A 16,175-nucleotide genomic window follows, 5' to 3' on the forward strand; every position below is an offset into this window, starting at 1 on the left:
ATCTCCACTGACCCCTCGCACACCCTGCACTCTCACTACACCCTGTTACCTTCAGGGCGCAGGTACAGGTCTCTCCCTCTGAGAACAAAGAGGGCCACTTCCACCTTCCTTCCCACCTCTATCCGTCTGTTAAATGGTTGATGGCTATTGCAGACTGTTATATTTATGACTGTGTATGGCATATTGGTGTCAATTGTTGTTTTTAACTTATTTATTAACTGACATGTTGAGTTGTGTGTGTGGACATGTCTTTTTATTTTATTTGTCATGGTTGTGCTCTACCTGCAAATGAAGTTCCTAACGGATAAATAAAGTGAATTTGATTTGATTTGAGAAGAAAGTTAAAAATTATTCCAATTTTAAAATCAAAGATGTTAAAAAATCTTAAAGAAACATTTTGATTATTGTATATGACAAACATGAATTTTAAATATAAGGTAAATACATAAATGAATTTATGGTGAAACAAGTCTTATTCATTCATTCATTCATTCGTTTTTAGATTTTCAACCATGTAATAATCAAAGACCTGTGATGGACTGGCGAGATGTCCAGGGTGTACCCTGCTTCTTGCCCAGAGATTACTGGAATAGGTTTCAGCTTCCCAGTAACCCTTAATGGAACTAAGCAGCTGAGAAAATGAATGAATGAATGAATGAATAATGAATAATGAATAATGAATGACAATCAACCATCAGGTTTTGTTTTGAAATCCTAAACAGGAAGTGGCTTCATTTGTCGGTAACTCTACTCTCCTGCAGGAGTCGTGGGTGGGGGGGGGCGGTAGGAGGACTTTTTCTCCCCTCTCCTCCCAAACTTTCCTTACCTTCTGGTAAAGTTATGACTAGTCTCAGTGTGACTGGACTGAGCGAAGCCAGAAGGTAAGAGAAGTCTGCGGAGACTGATTATTGCATTGATAAACCTTTATATTCTCTGATCAGTCTGATCATCATTATTACCGGTCTGGTGGGGAAAACAGTTTTATTTTACAGCTGACTGCAGTAAAGTCACTAAAGTTAGAGCTCATGTAGAAGCTCTCTGCTGCTTGTCTAATGACTGCAAAATGTTTTTAAATAACCTGTTATTGGTTTAACATTTAAAATCAATAGATCTTCATTGTTTATGTCTTTAAATGTAATCTTTGCAAATTTCATGGGGTTTGCATTTAAAATGCTGTTTCTGGTTGTCATCTCTGGTTTTTAGATCAGGGGATTTCCTCCCATTAGGATTAACTGTCTAATAAATGGAACTATTTTCTGTCTTGTAGCACCGCCTGCTGAAGCCCTTTCTTTGTTTTAAAAATGATGTTTTGTTGTGTCTTTAATCACATTTTTTAACCTCAACATCTACTGTTATTGTTGTGGATGCGAATCCTAAACTAATCAAATGTTGCGTAAATAAAGAAGAACATATTTTTTCTTTGAGATGGCTTTATTATTTGATAAATTAGATATTATATTTGATATTGAGGCTGTTTTTGGGAAATGACTTTGTGATTTGAAGCTGCATGTTGTTAATGTCACTGTTGTTGTTCGAGTTTAACCTCATGATGCATCACACATATTTTATCATGTGGTGGGTTTCCACAGCTATGCTGGAGGTTTTCTAAGACTCTTGTTTCAATGTGGCGTTATTGGCTTCATCATCCTTTGCATGATGATGATGATGATGATGATGATGATGATGGATGACCTAGAGCCACAGCTTTGGGTGTTAAGTTGCATTAAATTCAAGAAACGTCCCAAATGGCTGTGTTAGTAAGGGTGTGTTAGGCTAAATACCACTGTGATGATGATATATGACTCTGTAGGGCCTGTTTGTTGTAACACATACATGATTTTCTTGCTCATTCATTTGGAGATAGTATTTTACAATTTGAACGTTATCCCAGTAGCAAAACTACAGAGGAAATTGGTCCTTACAATACGTCACTAGTTTGGAGAATTAAAGATGACTGAAGGATGTTGGAGAGTTGTGTCCAGTTGAACTTATTTATTTATTAGTTATTTGATAGGGGCAGTGGATATTAATGAATATGAATCGATAGCAGCAAATGTAAACATGTCAAGTTATAGCTAACAAGCTCATTTGCATTCGTAGTCCCTTTGCAGATGAAGGACGAAGACACGATACAATGTAAGTCACATATGTCACTCTCATATGTAAGTCGCTTTGGATAAAAGCGTCTGCTAATGACTGTAGAATAGAATAGAAGAAATAAATAAAGAGTTTGTGCAGAAAAAAAAGAATAAAACACAAAGAAAGACATTAAGATTTTAAACAATGTTAACATGTTAAGTGTTTGCAGAGTTGGTTTGGTTTTAGGTTTTGGTTTAAGTTGTATTTTTATAGCTGGAAATGTGGGACATTCTCTTACTGAAGAGTTGTGGAGTGTTCCAGAAATGACTTGTTGCTTGTTGATGTGGTGCTAAAGCAGAAAACACGTTGGTATTGAGGCAACGGTCAGATCTGGTGATTATGAATAAACTCTAAAGTAGCTCTGACTATTTTTGCCACAAATGATGTCACGACAAATCAGGTGACGAACTAACAAGAATGTAATCAAACCAAGTCTTCAGCTGACCGGACTAAAACAACATGACCATAAATCTTCTTGTGGTGAGAGGATGGGATGGGCTCAGTTGCTTCATGTATGGATGGAAGGATCTGTTGCCATATCTGACACTCTTTTTCTGTTTTGGGCTGTTTTGTCTTGATTTTGTGCATTTTTAAGTCAGGCTGATGGACATGAGATCAGCTGCTGCTGAACTTTCTGTCCCCAGTCTGAAATCTTACTCTTTACCATACATATAAATGTGATTGATTGTTTAAAGGCCACTGTTGGACTGATAATATGCAGAAGATAACGATAATTTTGTAAACACAATCGTCCATCTGTTTTTTTTTTTTTTTAACTCTCTGTTAATGTAAGTCAGGGTCACAGGGGGGCCGGGCGTACCCTGGAAAGGTCACCAGTTCATTACAGGACATGCAGATGGAGATTTTGCAAACGCCACTCAGAAACTGCTGTGAGGTTGCAGCCATGATCATAATTATGTAATAAAACCTTTGATACGTTGCAATGGACTTTCAAAGTGAAGGAAGACCTTCAAATCAACCTGGGAAAAATAAAATCACTAATGGAGAAAATAAGTTTTCCCCTTAGGCGCTCCACCCCCCCTTTTTTTTTTTTTTTCTTCATTATTAGATGCAATGAGAGTGACATGAGAAACCTGGATGAGAATCATTTAAATAAATTTCAATAAATCATGTAAACATTTTGTAATAAACAGATTGTAATGTTCTTATCTAAACTGAATAAATGATGAATGATGATGAAAGCGATGCAGGTGAAGAGCAGAAACCCGGAGCTGAAGTCATCCTCCTGTTAATCTCTTAACTACTTTCTGAAGCTCTCTCAGGGGAAACTATCTTTCTGCAACTGGACCCTGTGGTTTGACTTTCTGCTGGCGCCTCAAAAATAGCTTCTGTGTAAGATTAGTTAGCGATGTCAGCAGGTTACTGTAACACTCTGATACTTTCTGACATTTTTTAGGACAAACTTGCCTCCTTTCTGACTCCTTATTTACACCTCGGAGCTGATGGAGCTGAGTTTATTTCATTAGAGCTAAATTAAATCTGTGTTTGTGCTCATGAGTCCTGCTGCTTGATAAACTACATGCTGTCGTATTTTTAGCTTTATTACAAGTGGTTTTAAAATTAGCCAGACTGCGAGTTGCTCAGTGCGCTGCAGCGATATGAAGATAGGACTCAGAGGGTTCCTGGAAAAACCCCAATGGGCTTCAAGTGAAAGCTTGAACTCCCTCATCTCTTTTGTTTGTTTACATGCTCGGGCCACATTTTATTGGAGGATAGTTCTGAGAGTCTGCCATCTTTTCACATTACACAAAGAAAACTTGGATTTTTAGTAATATTCATCTCAGAGCTTTAATAATCATGGAGACAGTTGTTTATAATGTTAATAAATCCCAAAATCAGCTTTGGAATCAGTATGTGAGTTGGATTTCATATATAAAATCATTTCTGCTGGCACTTTTTTTTTTAACCATCTTCACATTTGGACGTAACCAAAGATTCTGCAGATTCATGTGGTCTTTTGGACTTCTATGGATTTTTCACCAGATGCTCTGAATTCCTCCCCACATGCTTCTTCGGTGTTTCTAGACGGACAGTTTATCCATTAATAACAAATTGATGGATGAATTTTTCAACCTTTGAGGAAATGTAACATGTTTTTTACTTAAAACTTATCATGAAGCCTCAGCTCATAGTGAAGCTGTGTGCACCTGTCTGATGTCCTTCTGTTGGGAGTTTTAACTTCTTTCTTCTGAGCTGTTGTTGACTGAGCAACGCAGGGCCGCTGTGCAGCTTCAGCCTGTCCCAGAGCTGCCAGCCGAGCAGCAGGAAACACCTGGACAAGTCACCAGTCCATGGCAGAGCTTGTCCAACATGCACTGGGTGATATGTGTTAGATATGTGAGGAAGATCCGTCACTTTGGTTCTTTTGTGCCAGTTTTATCCAGATGAGTCTGCACTGTTGTGTGAAGAAATTTTATTACGTACAGGTGCATATATGCCAACTTTCATAGTCAGTTCAGATTTTTCTTAATAAATTGTTTAATTCTGCTTCAAGTTCCTGGTTCAGTTTTTTTTTCCAAATCCACCAGCAAAGAATTAATGTTGTGTACCTTTAATACATTATTATCATTCTTACTTACTTATATTGGGTATTTAAAAAAAAAAAAATCCACCAGAAATGTACTGATTTACTTGCATCTCTGATTTACTGATGCAGTAAATCCATTTTAACTTTGTAGAAAAGACAATAACACTGGATGACAGAAACTATGTCATCAACAACTGTAGGTCCAGTGGTCGTTTAAACAGGAATTGTTTGCAGGCAGATGAGAAACAAAACAACATGCTCTTTGGATGGTGCCTTTATTGATGGAAAAAGAAAAGAAAGAAATCTCATGATTGAAGTGTATCATCATGTATGGCTCTATTTGCTCTTCAAAGACTGATTTGGTTTCTCTGATTTCACGGCTCAGTTTCCAAAGCCTCTGGTTTATTTACCTTCCAAAGCTGCAGCAGAGCGTCATGGCTGGATGCAGCCTGATCACTGCAGGCTTTCATGACAATCAACCTTCCAGGATTTGTCAATAGAAAGAAGCATGTTTTTGCTTCGTGCTTTTTGCTTCATTTACAAGCTGCTGCTCCAGCAGAGAGCCTGCAGGTTCTGCACCTTCAGGTCCTCTGTTGGAGCCAAAAAGCTAAAAGCCTGCAGGTTCTGCAGGTTTTCTGATGGCAAAGATTTGAAGATTTCCTCTGTGAAGTTGGTAGACTCGGGATCAGGAGCACTGCTGTTACACTGTATGGATCATTCTTGGGAGCTGTTGTTCAGAGTTCCAGCTGTACTCAGACAAAGTTAGAATTTTATTGCCGTCTCACAATGTGGGACAGTTTAAGAAGACAGTTTAGTGGTTTTGTTGGGATTAAAGTAAATCAGTTTAACTTTATCATGCTGAATATTCTCGTGTCTGTGCTTGTTTTTACGTCATTCGCTGCAAAGAAAATTCACTCGGCTGTGATTTCTCCTTTTGACATTTTATACGATGCTGTCCAGACATCACTCTAGTCATGTAAAGACTCGTCATACGAAACGCGCCGGATCCAGAAAACCCCAGATAGCTTAAAAGTAGCAACTAATAACCACGATCATGCCAGAAGGTTACAGATTTATTTATTATTTAGATTAATAAGATCATCTTGGTGATTAGAGGGAAGAGGATCAGTGGTGATCTCAGGATATCAGAGCAGCGTTGTCCTGCTGTTTTACTGGCTAATTACAGGCTGAAAGGTCATCTGCCTCAGTTCTCGTCTGAAGCTCTGGCCCCCTTATCACAGACTTAAACGGGTTAACACACATTCTTTTACAGGAGGTGAGCCCAGATAAGGTCACAAATAGCTTTGCAAAACACCACGTTTTCTAAGGAGACAGCTTGACTCCAATCAAAGGATTTATTATTATCTAACAGTTCACATGAAGCAGCAAAAAAAAAATCTTTTTTTTGGTTTTCCAGCCCATGAAATCCACTAAAATATGTAAAAAAAATGTATGTTTTGTTTATCTCATTTAATAAAACAGCTTTACAGGGTTGTAAATGTCATTCAAACTAGATTTTTGTTCACTTAATGTGTAAAATTAGCAGCAGCATCACTGACATTTTTTAAATTTATTTTCCTTGTTGACCAGCCGTGTGACAGAATTGGTTTGATGCAGATTGTCTCAAAGAAGCATTTAATCTTTCCAGTTAACCGGTTTGCTGATTGATCAGATTGATCACGATGATCCTTATGTCACAATAACATGTCCTGAACTGTGCTGTCTACTTTCCTATAAATAACAGGAACAAATTTAGTTATTTCAGGATTATTTGTTGCTCCTGATAATACGACTGTATGACAGAGCGGTAACTGAAGTCAGTATATTTCTTCAGCGCTGACTTCTGATTCTCAAAATTGTTCAGATTTAGAAATAATGTCAACATATTCTAAATAAATCAGACCTAAACTTTGGAATTATTTTGTGTGGGGTTAGAAGGAGTTATTCATTCTGTGGGAGGAAATAGCGACAGTTCAGTTTCTTGTTTGTTTGTCTAACTGGGTCATGTAAACTTGGTCTTCCTACCAGTTGGGCCTAAACACGTTGTTCTCTTACTAGACGGGTGCTTTTGAAACTTCATCCTCCAAATTTTCTGACTGTTTTACCGCAGCGCACAATTCATTGTTATTCGTGTGTATTTATTGAAGGGCTACCAGAATCCTGCCTTTAGGGAAACTCAGGCTAAGTGGCGGATTGACCAGGAGGAAAACATGTGCCTCCCCTCGCCCATGCAGACCCAGTAGGCTGTTATTATACCCATATCTGGGCAGGTTTGATAGGCTATGGCAGATTAGCTGTATTTATATACATAAATCAGTGCTCTGTCACATGCTGTGTTATTCTAATTGGCTGTAGGTCTGCATGCTGCATGCCGACTGGATGTTAATTCAGCTCAAGCGTTGCACATGAGCCTTGAAATGGAAGTGAAGCTCAGCTGTTTGTTCTGGCTTCATTTCGGCTAAAATGTCTTTAAAAAATTCTTAAAAGCAAATGGCTGAGGTCACGTCTGTGCTTCATACAGTAAGTCTTTAAAAAGTGACTGTGGGTTTCAGTCTGAGCTCGATTAGCATCAGTGAAACAGCAAACAGTGAAAGATATCATGTCGTGTTCGGACTACATGGCTGAGACCTCCAGATCCTGCTCCAAGAAACTTCTAAAGCTGTTTCTAAGATATCATAACAGTGTTGACATTAGATAATTGAGATTAAGAGACTTTATTGTCATTATAAACTTACAAGAAATGAAGTGTTCATTTTAAAATTGGGTCAAATAAACATGCTTGAACGAACAGGGTAAAATATGAAAGTCATATTTAAGGAAGTGTCAGCGAGGTCTGCTGCTCTGTACTAATCAGATGCTCCTTCTTTTGCTATCTCTGCTGTTTGTGGAAAAAAACAGGCTAAAAATATCCACATCATCCAAAGATCTGTCAGGGCAGCACGGGAACCAATGCAAGTCGCTCTATATGCCCAACTAACCAAACGCTGCCAAGTTTGTCTGAATCTTGGAAATTTCTTGAGTCAGCCAGATGCTGAACATCATGTCTGGATTCCTTCTCATTTTTGTGATTTGAAAACTGAAAAAGGTCACTCTGAAAGTAGGCGCTCGAGGAGTTGTTCCAGGTCGCGGCGGTGACGCCATAAGAAAAAGAGAAAGACGTAAGTTGTGGTTGAAGTTTCTTGTTGCTGCCAGGATGTCGTCCTCCCTCCAGTCTGATGTGCGAGGAACGTTTCCAGACTCCAGAATAACAGGAACCTGGTTTCCCGAAGCCATCAGAGCACAGAGGTCACCTCTGTTCAGTGTCCCATAATGGAATAAATGTTCTGTTCAGCACAGAGTTGGCTGTGGAAATGTACTCCTGTCCTATGAAGTCACAAAGAAAAAGGTTAAACAGGGCTGCTTGTTCAGTTCCCGCTGCTGCTGCAGACGATAAAACCAGCCCTTATGTTCTGTTTTTATATTTCACCCTCTCTGGGTCTTTTTATTTTAAAACCTGGTCTTGTTTTATGCCTACTTCTGATGATTTTATGCAGTTTGGGCCAAACTGATCCAATATTAGTTTTGTTTTAGGGGTCATTCCTCGAGCTGATACTGGACCCATGTTGCAAAGCCGCATGTACCATCAGTCCGCAGTTTTCCTCTGATCCAAATCAGTTTTTATGTTTGATTGGGATGTTTTTAAGCATCTGAATGAGCCATCCTAGTCTTTCAGGGCTCCTGTCAGGAAAGTGTTTCCTAGCACTTCAACACACCGGCCTCCACCAACAACAACAATACAAACTCTCCGTAATGTCCATACCAAGTCCACACTGAGCTTTTTGTTGGGGTGCATGTACACTGAAAGAACCCCCATTTTATTCCTCTGTCAAAATGAGGATTTCTCCAGATGGGATCCTCTGAGGCTGGGCGATATGACCGAAATCTCATATCATGATAAGGCTCATTTTACGTCCCCATGCCGATATACTTAATGATATAAAATTGTTTGTGTAATTTTGTGTCAGTCATCAGGTATGTGTCAGATGGGCTTGGCAACAGCAGCAGTGATCTTCTTCCATCTACAGGAACTTTGGCTGTATGACCTTTTCACAGGGAAAAGCCTGTTGCAGCGTTTACGTCTGGAGTTTATCATGAGTGCTTTCGCCACCACTTGACGCTGCTTTTGCTCGTTGACTCGATTCTTCATTCTGTATTCTTTATCCTGATTCCTGCGCAGGTGATAAAATGAGTTAGTTGTGTCGGAGTCCGTTGTTGGGACTGTGAGATAGTCTGTTGTCAGTTCCATGATGGTCTTTTTATATCCAAACCGCATCCATGTGACAGAAATTTCCCCTCTTTTATGAACAAGCTCATCAGTTTGGGTTGGCTGGTCATCTTTTAGTGAATTATCCTGCTCTGAAACACGTCTGCTACCGTCTTTCTCCAGCGTGCTGTAAAGCAAGTAAAATACTGCAGTAAAGCACCTTATGGTGGCGTAAACAATAGAGCCTCACATGAAAGGACTGACATTTTCTACCGTTCAAGCGGTATACATCGCCATATTGCCCAGCCTTAGGATCCTCAATGTAAGGATGAAACTGCCGTATTGTTGTCGTATGGTGGAAATGGAGCTTTGGATGTTTGGATGAATCCATGGACAGAAACTTGGAGAAAAAGAGGGGAACATGGGAGCAATGTTGCATTATTGGAAGTTGACATTAAACGTGACTTAATTTAAAAATAATTAGTAAACAATTAACTGTGTGGTGAAACAATGGAGGACAATAGATGTTGGAACGAGCAACATTTAATAAGAACTGATGTCTGTAAACTTTCCAACTGACCAGTAAAGACTCTAGTTAGGAAATATGGTGATTAATGGTTAATGTGGTGGTTAATTTCACTTGTGTGTAGGCAGGTTGTGTTGCTCATTTTTTATCATTGAGATTTTAATCATAACAATCTGAGAAATAAGAAATTCAAATTCAATTCAATTCAAATTTCCACCCTCAGTGTTTGTTTTTAAGTTTCCAATTTTAAAGTCCCAGAATTAAATAAATGCTCAAAGAACAAGTCATAACAAATAAGACCACCACCAAGCAGCTACATTACAACGTTGCTTTAATGGAAATAAATATTAACTAGTCTAAACCAAAAGGAAGGAGGAAGTCCCAGTCAAAATAAACAGCTAGTCTAAAGAAGCAAAACCAAAAACAGAACTACCAGTAACTCCCAACTCAACTCATAAGTGTCACAATGGTGTGGAAATGAGGACCCAAGTGCAGGAGACGGGAGCCAGAGATGCAGAGTCACGACGTTTATTCCAAAAAACAAAACTGGGGAAGCAGACAGAGGAGGCGACCAGACCTAAACACAAGCACAAGCACAAGCACAAGCACACGCACACGCGCACACACACACACACACACACACACACACACACACACACACACACTGGACTAGAACTGGAAACAGAAACCAATGGGGATAAATCCAGAGAAACCAAACAAGACACAAGTGTAATGAATTAACTAATGAGTCCAGGTGAATCTCATGAACGGGAACAAAGGCTAGACATGAAACAAGACACAAGGGAGCTGAACAGGAAAGATTACAAACTGAAACAGGACAGCAGAACTAAAGATACAAAACACACAGACATGAGAACAACCACACTGACAGAGGCGCACGAAACCGTGTCAAAGCGAGTGTCACATTGTTGAGGATAAACCCCAGAATGATCCGACACAAACTACTGAACTTATTTTTAAATGTGATTTTTTTACCAGTAAAGGTGGAAAGATGTTTGGCAAATACAAGATAAATAAGATGAAACAAAGAGAAACAACAGAATAGATTTAGTAGAAAATGCAGCTGGCAGAGTAAGAGCAGCTTGCTAAGGGAGTTTCCTTTTTTCACTCCGGATGAAATCACCTGGCAGATTAACTCCGTCCACCACAGGGAAGCGACATGTTCCATGAAATTTCGTCATGCCTGGCAAACATAAAAGTACATCTTACTGTGACTATTGGCTGCGGCTGATCTGGGGGGCTAACAGAATCACTGCATTATGGAAAACTGAATTAAAGCCCACAAACATGTATTTTCCAAAGGAGCAGCTCAGTGGAGACGAAGGTGTGCTCTCCATGAGACATTTCAAAGCATTTCAAAGAGCTAGATGCGTCCTCTGCCTTGTCATTACCCCAACCCTCTCCATCAAAGAGACACAGAACCAGTGTAATTTCCAACAGCCATGGAAATAACATGATAATAGACTCATGCAGCATATCGGTTTGTTTCTGGGCGTAAAGCAGGCTGACATCTGTTCCTGTTCTGTAGTTATGAGAATCAAACATCTGGAGGCTCCAGCAGCTACTGTTGTGAAGGAGACAAATGGCTCGCAGTCTCCTGTTTAAAGGAAAATCTGTGGAGCAGATATGTAGGTCATCTCTTTGACGTTTCTGAAGTTGGTTTATTTTCCTTTTTTTGCTCTGCAGGAGAACAGAAAGAGTTGGGTGATTAGAGGAAAAAAAGGAAATGCGAGAGACAAACAAGTACGGTTCAGATGGAAATGTTCTGGTATTTAACGGCGCGGGGTCAGTTTGTCATGTCGGGGAAACAAGAGTTTGTTTCACCACAGCAGGAGAAAAACAAGGTGTGTTTGGTCCCAAATTCAACGTGACGTAAAGGAAACTGGGATTCGGCTAATTGAGGAAAATTTCATTTGTGAGGTTGGTTTTAGGGAGGGGCGCTCAGATCGACTGGATGCAAACTGTGCGGTTCAAGATGCTGGGCCGATACTGGTGTTTTATTGTATCTGCATTCACAGAGATCAGTGAGCTTTGTGGGATGAGTGCAGCCAGACACCAGAATATACATCCTCTCTACGGTTAAGGTGACAAGAATGCTTGGTTGAGGAGTTAACTTGCATTTACAGCTGGGGCAGGTAATGTTGGCGAGCTAGCAAGATGTGTGAAAGTGGTGTGGCGTGGCCTGTCTTGGCTCCTCCCCCTCTGGTTTTGCTCCTTGCGTGATTCAAGGGTTTTATGTTCGCAGCTTTTTCCACCAACAATTTTCTCTTTCTGGGCTGTTTACCAGGAGGAGGCAAATAATCCTTCCTGCATTTTGTCAGCCATGTTTGCCTTCCTCTTAAAAACATGTTTGTTCAGGCAAATATTTTAACTCCAAAAAGACTCGGTGACACTGCTGTGTCTTTATACTGTTGTGTTTTTTCCAAACGTTGCAGGTTTTCTATGTTTCTATTGTTGTGAAGCACTTTGTAACCTTGTGTCTATGAAAAGCGCTATATAAATAAAGCTTATCTTGTGAGTTTCTTCTTCACTACTTTGTATCTTCATCCTAACACGCTGTTTATATCCAGCTGCATAAATCTCAATTAGGATGACAGATATGATTTATTAGTTTTAATATTAAATATAAACTAGCAACTAGTGTGGAGGGGAGCCGGGAGAAGACGTTTACGAAATATAAGAAATGAAAAACTTAAAATCGGTCCGAACGATTTAATTGGTCAGAGTTTTTACAGATTTACAGTAAACTGAGGCGTCTAACTATATTTCTTATTGTTTATGATTACAAAATGTTTAGACTATTATCAGGACGAGGAACCGCTTCACTCAGAATAAATAAAAAGTCTCTGAGCAAGATTACCTGCTATAGCTTTATTAGGGGTGGGAAAATCGAATAGAAAAATCGGAAATCGGGATTTTTTTCTTCACAATTTTAAAATCGATTTTTTGTTAAAAATTGATTTTTTTTTAAAAATTGATTTTTTTTTTTCAAATAAAAAAAATTAATCCACTATAAAATCTTTGTCATTTTCATTAATTTTATTGAACTGTTTACTTGTCTTCTTGGGCATTATAGCAGCAGAATGATGATCTGGCTACTGTGTTGTTTTTTCCTAACTAAAATCGAGAAAGCTAAAAAAAGTTTTATAAAAAATTTTTGTTTTTAATTACAAAAATCATCAATATTGAAGAATTTTGAGAATTGCAATTTAAATCGAATCGGCACCCAAAAAATCAGAATCGAATCGGGACAAAAGCATATCGTCACTGCCCTAAGCTTTATATACTATACTGTCAGAATTGTGACTATGGAGAGCTAAATAAATGTGATCGGAGACGATGAGCACATCACACACTGCTGTTTAGTTATAACTTATGATGCTTTCAGTTTTTTTTTTTTTTCAGTATTAATCTTTGTAAAACCTAAAACCGATATTCAAGTATTCAGTAGATACTTCACAGCTTGAAGAAGTCTGACGGAAGTGGAGTCTGGGTGGGATTTTTCAGTATGAGTACTGCCATCCCTTCAGATGGGCCTCTCTTTATCCTTCACTCAGCTGCTTCCCAACAGCTTCACATCCACTGTGGGAGCTGCTCCAACACCTAACACTGCCTCTTCATCTCCACTCTCTCCAGGCTGTGGACTTCCCCTGCAACTTTATTGAATTCACTTTGTGACATTTTGAACCTGGACACAGTTTGGGAGGGTTAAGTTGGAGAGAGGGGGGTTGATTTGAAGAAAACAACGAGGCCTCTTTAGTGGCGACGCTCGAAAACAGCGTCGCCACTAAAGAGGCATAATGCCTCATTGTGGAGGCTGAATGTGGCTGCTTGTGTTTGCAGGAGAATCTGGAAGGAAGAGGGAGGGACGACAGGACACATGATGTTTGAAGTCAACCTGATTGCACTTTTTTTTTTCTTGTCTACAGAGAGACATGCGAGATGTTAGTGATGTGCTGTCAGTGTGGGATTTATGAAGATGGGCGACAGGAAATTAGATTTCTTGCTGAAGTTTCTATATAAAAGTAACATTGTATGTGAGCTTCAGTGCAAACCCATTAATGCCTGAGCCTTTGCCAAATGTGGCGGTATGTTATCTAAGTGCAGCGTGACGTGTCGTGTGATGCTGGATGGCTGCAGGATGACTGTGTGTGTGTGTGTGTGTGTGTGTGTGTGTGTGTGTTTGTGTCGCAGTATTTGTTCAGCTCTCAGTTTTTGCTTGTCTTCTCCTCTGTTTTCCTGCTGGCTCCAGGAAGCAGCTTTCAGGACGGCTCGATGGGCTTCCTGGCAGGACCCCCCCCCCCTCCCACACCAGTTCCTACAGGCAGACAATGGGAGGTCTCTAACGGGTAGATGGAGATATGTGTGTGAGCATGTGTTTGTGTTCATGTAGTGATGGGGGGGGGTTTATTGGGGGAGTTGTAGGCTTCCCTTCAGGAAACAGCAGATTTATCCCTAGCAGCAGCAAGGTCGCCCTGTGTGAGTGTGTGTGCATGTGTGTGGGTTTGCTTGAAGCCCTCATGACAGTGAAAACATGAAAGAAGTTTTCTTGTCTGTAGATGAGATTAAGTCGGGATTAACATCTGGTTTTATGACTAAGATTAACTGAGAGTGGAACAAAAAGTTAAAAAAAATGAACAGTCTGGTTTGGTTTTCATTTCTTCTCAGCAAATGTCTCTTAAAATAAATAGGTTCATTCTCGGCCTTGGAAACTGTGTTTATGAGGAAATCTTACTTCAAAGTTGATTTTACAAACAGTTCTGGAAATGACAGAACTGCCTCTTGAGCTTCTGAAGAGTTTTACCAAAGGTGTGGAACAGTAAGGTCTCCTTTTTTTCTTGTGTTCGTCTGAGAGTTGTGAGACCCTCGTGGAATGGGGGTCTATTTAATTAAATATAATAATCTATTTGAGTAGGACAGTGAATTATCATGTAATGCTGTCATACTGGATTTGGCAGAGAGAAATTTCTGGTGAGTGTTGCTGTAGTTATGGTTATAGTTACGTTGACATGAAGTGGTGGTAAACCCTGCTCTCTGTGTACTGGAAACTGTGTGATAAACATGTTCTTGTATGTCACTGGACTGGCTGTTCCAGTAGTTCAAACTGTGTAACCAATAAATTTTACCTCATGGTTCTTTGTCAAAATGTGAAAAAAATGGAGAATGAAGTATTTATGAAAAGTTGTTGATTGAAAAAAGACTTGCAAACCTTTTGTTTTTATTAATATGAGCGAAGTGAAACCATGCCCATCCATCCATCCATCCGTCCATCTATCCGTCCATCCGTCCATCCATCCATCCATCCGTCCGTCCGTCCCTCCCTCCATCCATCCATCCATCCATCCATCTATCCATCCGTCCATCCATCCATCCATCCGTCCGTCCGTCCCTCCCTCCATCCATCCATCCATCCATCCATCTATCCATCCGTCCATTCATCCATCCATCCATCCGTCCGTCCGTCCGTCCCTCCCTCCATCCATCCATCCATCCATCCATCCATCCATCTATCCATCCGTCCATCCATCCATCCATCCATCCGTCCATCCATTCATCCATCCATCCATCCATCCATCCATCCGTCCATCCGTCCATCCATCCGTCCATTCATCCATCCATCCATCCATCTGTCTATCCATCCATCCATCCATCCATCCGTCCATCTGTCCATCCATCCGTCCATTCATCCATCCATCCGTCCATCCATCCATCTGCCCATCCATCCATCCATCCATCCATCCGTCCGTCCCTCTATCCATCCATCCATCCGTCCGTCCATCCATCCGTCCATTCATCCATCCATCTATCCATCTGTCCGTCCATCCATCCATCCATCTGTCTGTCCGTCCGTCCCTCCATCCATCCATCCATCCATCCGTCCATCCATCCGTCCGTCCATCCGTCCATCCATCCATCCATCCATCCATCCGTCCATCCATCTGTCTGTCCGTCCGTCCCTCCATCCATCCATCCATCCATCCGTCCATCCATCCGTCCGTCCATCCGTCCATCCATCCATCCATCCGTCCATCCGTCCGTCCGTCCCTCCATCCATCTATCCATCCATCCATCCGTCCATCTATCCATCTATCTATCCATCCATTTTCTTCTCACCATAATGAAGCTGTGCAACATCCTCATTATATCTGAGACCCCGATCCATCTGTCCATCTCTTTTTGCATCTTAAAGTTTCTTTTGAACAAGATTTTGAGATATTTAAACTCCTCCACTTGAGGCAATGACTGACTCCCAATCCACATGGAGCCTTCCACCCTTTCCCAGTTGCGAACCATCACCTCAGACTGAGGGCCCATTTATGGTCTCTGCTAAAGACGGATCCTTCTTGTGTCTTTTATGAGTGCAACTTAGTTCGTTTCCACGGTTCTTGTTGAGGCGTCTCCTAAAGCAGCAAAGGAAGCATTACCACTGGAAGCCACTGGGAGCAGCGTTGAGCAATGTAGCTGATGAGCAAACAGCAAAGGAATAAAGAAAAAGAAGTCCCTACATATTTAATGGTTAACTCTTTTTTACATCTGTCTGAAAACATACGCTATTACGATTTCTTCCACCATCACCATGTTGTCTGAAACAGACGTTAGAACTCGCCGATGAACTCTGAACTCTACATTGCCCTCTGGTGGATGTATGGCCGAACAACTATGCCAGCATACAAGGATACATGGAAGTGAGAGCAGTG

The 16,175-nt window shown here is 40.5% G+C and overlaps 1 protein-coding gene across 3 annotated transcripts in view; it reads left to right on the top strand.

The window, feature by feature from the left end:
- The first annotated feature begins 844 nt into the window (after window positions 1-844).
- Window positions 845-16,175, top strand: part of kank3 (KN motif and ankyrin repeat domains 3) — a 37,760-nt gene continuing 22,429 nt past the window's right edge. For 2 of the 3 annotated variants that reach the window (XM_079245065.1, XM_079245062.1), the window contains exon 1: window positions 845-881. The gene's annotated coding sequence lies outside the window, so the exon portion shown is untranslated. Of the gene's footprint in view, window positions 882-13,772; window positions 13,827-16,175 lie in introns of those variants that run through there. The other variant, XM_079245063.1, reaches the window with a different exon arrangement.

The sequence above is a fragment of the Telmatherina bonti genome, assembly GCF_933228915.1.
Source record: "Telmatherina bonti genome assembly, chromosome: 8".
Taxonomy (NCBI): Eukaryota; Metazoa; Chordata; class Actinopteri; order Atheriniformes; family Telmatherinidae; genus Telmatherina; species Telmatherina bonti.